Source organism: Hirundo rustica, chromosome 7 (genome assembly GCF_015227805.2).
Source record: "Hirundo rustica isolate bHirRus1 chromosome 7, bHirRus1.pri.v3, whole genome shotgun sequence".
NCBI classification, from domain to species: Eukaryota; Metazoa; Chordata; class Aves; order Passeriformes; family Hirundinidae; genus Hirundo; species Hirundo rustica.
Window position 1 is genome coordinate 39015 of NC_053456.1, and position 7874 is coordinate 46888.

Consider the following 7874-nt stretch of genomic DNA (forward strand, 5'->3'; position numbering starts at 1 on the left):
ACCCTTTGCAAGTCAGATAAAGGGGGTGTGCAAAAGTAGCAGGCTGGCTATTCTTTAAGGGAGGAAAAAAGGAGAAAAAAAAATTAAAAAGGGAAGAAAACACAACCAGCCACCCTAGCACGGGGCTACAACATGTCGAAATTCAATGTGTCCATGCCTAACAGGTCTGGCAGATCTGGGACACATGTAAGACCAGCCAGGCTGGTTAGAAACTGGACAGGTGTCACCTAAATTGTAGACTGTCCTACTGCTATGTTTAGCAATACCCTTGATTCAGTTTCCATTCATGTTTATAAATACGTTTGGATTGTATTGCATTTTATTCACTTCCTCCCACAGAAAAATAATGGGCAAAATACTATTTAATTGGAGACAAAGATGAAGAGCTCGGAAGAGCTGTAAACAGAGAGAGGAACAATTGAACAAAAACTGATAGAAAGATTGTTGGATTTTTTTGCTGATAGGCTTGTTGCCTTTCACCGCCATGCCTAGAGCAATGCTTGTTGGACTTGGGAAAATCTTGTCTATAGCACCCAGAAGCAGGCCTTCTGCCCCAGACAATACCATTTACTTGGCATAACTGTCTCCAGAGGAAGAGGACAGCTAGAATGGGTTCATGGATGATTCCAGCAGTAGCAGCTGCTCTTTTTCTTGGCTAGCAAACAGGAGCACTTACAGAAAGAGCACTTAGCTCTACAATAAATTCAATCCTTAAAGGAGTCATTCTGTTTTTTAGTAATGCACAAATCAAGTATTATTCACAGATCTAGTGAAATGCCTGTGTAAATGTGGAGGATGAAGCCTACGACCTTCCCTGCAGCCAGGATAGATCAAAGCCACCACTAATCAAGTGCACTGTGCTTGTCTTTTTAAAAGCAAGATAGAAGGTAAGTGGGGAAACCCCCATCCAATACAGAACTTCAGAGGTCTTCAACTCAGTCTTGCTATCATCCGAAGAGGATTTACTGGGAATGCTAAGATGTTACTCCATTAGCTCACTGCATTAGCCGTGTCCAATGCAATGCACAAATTGTATTATTGGAGGGTTGATGCAGTGAGCTTTTATTAACAATCTATGAGCTCTATGAGCCATCATAGAAAATAGCTCATATCACCTGAGTTCATGAGCTTGTGGGTTTTTTTGTTTTGTTTTAATCTGCATAATGGGTCAAAGATCTACCCTGTAAAAACTTGTTTAATTACAAATTTACAAAATCAGGAAGGGTTAAGACATAGTGTTCAATACTACCAGATTGCACAAAGATTTCTCTACATTCTGAACTATTGCTAAAACGGCACCATCTAACGAACATGGATATGATTTGGGTTTTGTGTCAAGGAAAATACCTAATATTGAGTGTTTGTGGCTGAAATCACAAATCCGGTCTAAGAGTGTGCTTGTACATGGCAAAGCAGTAGGTTTAGAGTGCATCTGCTTTATCACATTCTTTAACCATATCAATGGCATAGAAACAGCCAGATTTAAATCACATAATTATTAACAGTTACTATCCTTAACTGTCCATTCTTAAACCTCTTCACAGAAAGGGATTCACAAAAGCTGTTTTTTCCACAAATGGCTGAACTTTTTGTAGTGTCTGTCCTTAATTTCAGTAGGTCATAGTCTGAAATTTTAGGATTATCAGAAATTGGTGTTGTCTAGTTGAATCGTTTATACTTATCCCTATTAGTAAGTCGTTCTTCAGTAAAATTCACTTTTAATAACCATTTGGAGATAGACAGTTTCCAAAGACTTTTTGTTATATTTTTGACCAAACTGCAAGAATCCTATTGGAGAGCACTTTTTTTAAAATACGATTTAGACTGCATCTTGACTATTCATTTGTTATGAAGGATGTCAGGCAGCATCCTAAGAATCTTAACCCTCTTCTTTCGGAGAGAAAAGGCAGCAAAAAGGTCTCAGATCTAGAAAATGGTTTTTGATATGGCATGTTATCACACAGATGATCCCAAATATTACAGTAACCATTTCTAAAGGTGACAGAGGCAGGAAGAAGACCTCCATGGATAGCAGCCATTGTGTCCTAGAAAAATGAAACTGCATCCTTGAGACAAAAGTCCATTTATTCAACATTCACTTTGAAATACAGTTTTTGAAATACACCACCTGTCGTGGGTGTGTGGCTTAGACAGCAGAAAATGAATAAGTTGAAGAACTTGGAGACAAGACAAAAACCAAGGAAATCTCAAATCATCCTTTTAGTGTGTTTTTTTCTGCACTGAAGTGTTATTTAGGTTATACATGGACTTGTTCTTTTTACTGCATCAGCTAGAACATGTACTAAGAAGATAGTCCCTATGGTTGACACTATACACATTCCTGGGGCTGTCTTTAATGAATTTAACCCTTTTCTTCTTTCTGCAGGCACTGGGCTGGGCAGGCTGCCAGAGCTCTAGGAGCATTTGGACAACGCTCCCAGGAAGAGGGTGGGATTGTTGGGGTGTCTGTGCAGGACCAGGAGTTGGATTTGATGATCCTGATGGGTCTCTCCCAACTCAGGAGATTCTGTGATTCCATGTGCACTAGAGCTATTGAGCATGACACTAAATGTATTAGAGGTTCCCTGGTTTCTAGCATGCCAGGCGGGATTGTGGGGTTGCTCCTTGGTTGACTTGCTAAACAGTAAGTCTGCACCATTTAGGTTTTACAGAGGAAGGAGAACTGGGGTGTGAGGAAAAGCAGAGTTCATGTTCAACGGTCTATGGTAAACATTACACAAGAAAGATTTCTGAAAGTGGACAGCAAACTAGAAAGTTGTCCTCTGAATAAACCCAAATCACAGTTCATAGCTTAAACAAATCTGGTAAATGTGATATCTATAAAAGGCTCATGGTCTCTATCCAAACGGTAAGATAAACAGAAGTGATACTAAAAAAAGAAAGAAAAAAATAAACATTGCAGAGACAAGAGAGTTTAGAACAGATTACTGTAATACTGACAGTGAGAAACATGGCATAACTCCTACAGAGATAACTAATCTATCAAAATATATATATAGGCTTTACAAGACACTTTGAACATAGTAATTTTTTAAATGCAAGGTTAAAATAAATGCTTTTAAATGTTTTGATATGGGAAATTACCTTAAAACCTAGTGTTGATATGGGAAGCTTTGAAACAAAAAGACTTTAACTTCATCAAAATCAAGCTGAAATAATTTTGGCCCATATGGATCCTAGTTTTATGAGATAAAACACTGTGGGGCACACCCATCCTAAAGAGGTTTCCCTTTTGCTGTTTTACCTTATAAATCTATACTTCTTTTTAAATATCCATCTAATATCATTGACCAGTGTTTCTGAGAATTATTATTTTAAGCATAAATATATTTATCCTGTTACCAATTTGTTTTAATTAAGAAGCTTCTATGTGCCTTCTGAATCACATCTGTTCTTGCTTTCAAACAGTGTAAAGTAAAAGGCAATTAAACCACATTAACAGATTAATTTTGTAAGTATTACTATACCTTGGGTGGATGGACCAAGTGTACCTGTAGAAGATGTATCTTCTTTTGAAATTTTAGGTTTTGGCTAAAGTTATATTTTGTAAGCTAAAAGAATGTGTGTTTAAAATTACAGAAATCATTAGAATTGTTAAAAATTATTAATTTATGTTTTATAAAGGTTATGTGGGTTTTTTTTTTTCCTATAATTACTATTTCTGGAATTCTAATACTATAGAAGGTATCAATGTTTAAAAATCTTTCTTTACTACTTCTCTTCTTCCCATGTTCCAAGTCAGGAAGAATAAAGCTCTATGAAGCACAAAATTGTACTTCTGGTACTATTTTATTCACCAGGGAGCTCTTTGTACTCATTTTAAATAACACTGATCAAAATGCTTCTGTTGGTGTGTTTTCTCAGAATACTTATATGCTCTTTCGTTCATTTCTGACAAAAAACCAATCTTCTATATATAGACACATAAAGTTAAAACAAAAAACTTACTCAGAACTTCAGCAGACATCTGAAACAACTACCTTTTTCCTTTCCAATAGTTTTTATGTTTAAAGAGAAAAATCTAAGTATTAGTATACTTTGTGAACAAGTATCTTAATAAATAGGAAGAACTCTTCACCTTAAATCACATATGTTGATTGTTTCATTTTTGCAATAGAAAAAGCCAATAGTGAAAAGTCACAACACATTTTAGAGAAAAGAGAGTGTTTAGACATCAGTATTTTCTTTCATCTTCCTATCCAGGATGGTGTCTTCAACCCAGGCTAGAGCAGTGGAAATTACTCCACTGGAGATAAAAACGTCTTTGTTTATTGTCCTTTAGTAAGAAATTTTAGCTACTAAAAACTTGGGTAGCCTTCAACTATCTTTCTAATATACCTAATAGTTGCACAAAACCAACACACACATACATATATATAAACATATGGGATTAAAAGAGTTTTATCTTTTAATAAAACTCTTTTATTAGAGTTTTAGTAAGAGATAAAGAAGGCAAGATTATTAACAGTGTAAGATTTTACTGAAATCTATCTGAGCTCTGCTACTGAGGATAGTACATAAGTAGGGTGGGGAATGCAATACGTTTTACTACTGTGTTTATGAGAATGGACTGGAATCCAGATACAACATCATTATTATTATTATTATTGTCATATGGTGACTAATTCAGTGTTAAAGCAGAGAAGGAAGTGGGAGGAGCAAAACATCAGGAATTATTAGTTACAGTACATACAACAAGGAGTTCATTCTGCTTTTCCTGTAACTGGCAGCGGAGTTGTCTCAAAAGTTGTCTTGAATTTATTTATTTATTTATTTACCTTAATTTTTATTATGTCAAACCCTTTTATGGGTAGGAACAAATGACTGTGATTGAAACACAATTAAAACCAGAAAGCATTTGCAACGGTTGGTGAAATTATACCTCTCTCTTGCTCTTTGTTTATGGTTGAACAGATTAATATCCCATTCTTAAGGTTCCAGTAGGAAAAAGTTAACATCTGTGTTTTCCTGGGCACGTAATAGGACCAGAGTAAATCTCTTGTGCCTTACACAAATAAGAAAATAGATATCAAGTAGATTTGACTTGATAAATAATGGGTAGGATTAGGAATCCAGACCTTGTTTCTACTGTTGTATGTACTACAAGTGTATTTCACCTGTGGAAAAGCTGTCCAACTCCCTGTCTGCCTGATTATTTTTTTTTTCCCCTTTACAGTGCAGATATGGTAAATACAGTTGTACAGTTGTGCATTTAAAATATATATAATCATTCATTTAAAACTAAAGGTTGTGTACATAAATATAACAAAGGCCTGGCTAGAATTTACCTGAAGGGTGATTTACATGAAAAAGGCCCTATATGCTCCACTGTGCCCATTTTAAACCAGCTTAAGATAAAGAAATTGAAGGAGAAAATAAAAGGATTTTGTCTTGACCAAGAATAGGGAACCACCAGCTGGCAGAGACTGGAAGGGAGAAGTTCTGCATTTGGCTTAAGGCATTCTTGGAGGTTTTTAATGGGGAGGCTCACATGCGGCTAAGACAGCATATCTTCACCTTTGCCTCACACAGAGAGGACTGCAAATAACGAGAAGACAACATAGCCAATGCCAGAAACAGATCAAGAAGTGAAAATTGACTTCAAAGGATATTAAACAAGAGAGGCATTTTTGTCACCTTAATTTTTTTACTGATGCTATGATAGGTGCTGCCCATGTTACACAGACTGTGAGACTGGACATGCACAGAGTTCGTGGGAAGGAACACGAAATACCAGACTTGCACTTCAGAGCTATAGATCAAAAACAGGTAGTGACACACATCTTTATGATGACTGATTATTTTATCCTCACAGACACATCCTAGAGTAGTAATTCCAGAATTTAGCTTTGATATGCAAAAAAAGTACTATCTTCTTGTTTGCTTAGAGCTCAGTGTCTGATAATTTAATTTGATACTTCCTAATTTCTGAAACAAGAGAAAGAGGAAGTAATTGTTTCCTTTCCAGGTTCTGACTTTATAGATATCGTTTTGACTTTGAGTTTTGCCTTTTCTGTTACAGGATTCTAGTCCATTTTTCAGTCCATGAATTCTTCTGTAACTTTGAACATCCTTTATTTTAGTTTTCTGGTTCTATTACATAATTTCTGTCAGAATTAGCTGTAACTGAACTCATTGAGGGTGTAGGCACACCATGGACCAACAGTGGTTTAATGGTGACTTCACTTTTGTACTGTGTTCCCTTTCTAAGTGCTTGTACCACTTTACTTCGGGTTTTGATCACTACAGACCACGAAGAAATACAGATGCCTAAGGATTCGGTCTGGAATTAAATTCATGCTTCTTTCCAGAAAGAGGGTTGAACAGAACTCTGTATGCTGGTTTGTAAAGCAAGCCAGAGAAGTTGCCTTCATTGTATCTTGTGTTATTCCCATACTCTGACTAGACATCTGCTATTAACTTGTATAGGGCTTACATGGCAAGGAATTGGTAGTGGGAAGACTGCAGGGGTGGCTTCTGCAAAAAAACATGGGAGTTTCCCCCTTGTCCAACAGAGTCAGTTCCAGCCATCTCCAAGACAGATCCACTGCTGCCCAAAGCTGAGCCCATCAGTAAGGCCAGTGGTGCCTCTGTGATAACATGTAAGAAAGTGTAGAAACACTGTAAAGCAGCTGGGTGAAAGCGGAGTGAGAAAAATATATAATAATCCTGCCAAGACAACCAAGGTCAGTGAAGGAAGGAGAGGAGGTGCTCCACACACCAGAGCAGAGATTCCCCTGTAGCCCATGAGGAAGACCATGATGATGTGTGTTGAGGCCCTGTGGCCTATGCAGGACTCCACACCAGGATGGTCTACTGGCAGAAACGGTGGTCCAGAGGGAGGTGACAGGAGCTGGTTTTCCAGCAGGTTCTGTGGTCTGGGGGGGACCCACACTGTAACAGTCTCTTCCTGAGGGACTGTACCCCATGGAAAGGGCCCATGCTGGAACAGTTCTTAATTAACAGCAGCCCATGGAAAGGACCTATGCTCAAGCAGTTTGTGAAGGACTGTACCCTGTGGAAGGGATCCCATGCTGGAGAAGGGAAACAGCATGAAGAGGAAGGTGTGGTAGAGAAGTGTGTACTGGTGTTCACTGAGATAATTTTTTTCATAGTAGCTTGTATGGCCCTATGTTTTGGATTTGTGACGAAAACAGTGTTGGTAACAGGAATGCTTTATTGCTGCATAGTGCAATCCCATTCCCCATCCACACTGCACTGCTCATGGGAGAGGAGGTCGAAGAGTCAGAACAAAACAGTAAAGTTGAGCCTGGAAAACAGGGGAAGGGGCAGGAGATTGATTTTCATTTTGGCTTTGTTTCTCACCATTCTGCTCAATTTTAAATTGGCAATAAATGAAATTAATCTTCCCCCAGTCAGTTTAATTTTGCCCCTGATGGTAATTAGTAAGTGATCTGTCTGTCTTTATCTCAAGCCACATAATTTTTTATCTCATTTCTCCCCCTGAGCTCTTGAAGAGGTGGAGTGGGAGAGTGGCCTAGCGAGCATCTGTCAGCCAGACAAGGTGAACCTACCACACAGACACTGTTGGAAACAAAATGCTCATTTTCTGATCTTGTATAGGGAGACTTGTTTGTTTATTCCTTGAATGTTCCATAAGTAGGAAATGTGTCAAGCTAAATCTCTGTCAACTACTGACTTTTTCCTTTCTCTCAAGTCTGAGTTTGATAGCTCTGCTGGGAAGATGGCTCTATTAATGTTAAGCACATACCCCCAGGTAAATCTAAATCTTACTGCCTGGAAGGACTGAACCTGAAATCTGAATCTCTGGTTAGTGACATATGGCTTTTTCGTTTGAGGCAAGATTGTGTGAAATTTGGCAAATCTGAAAC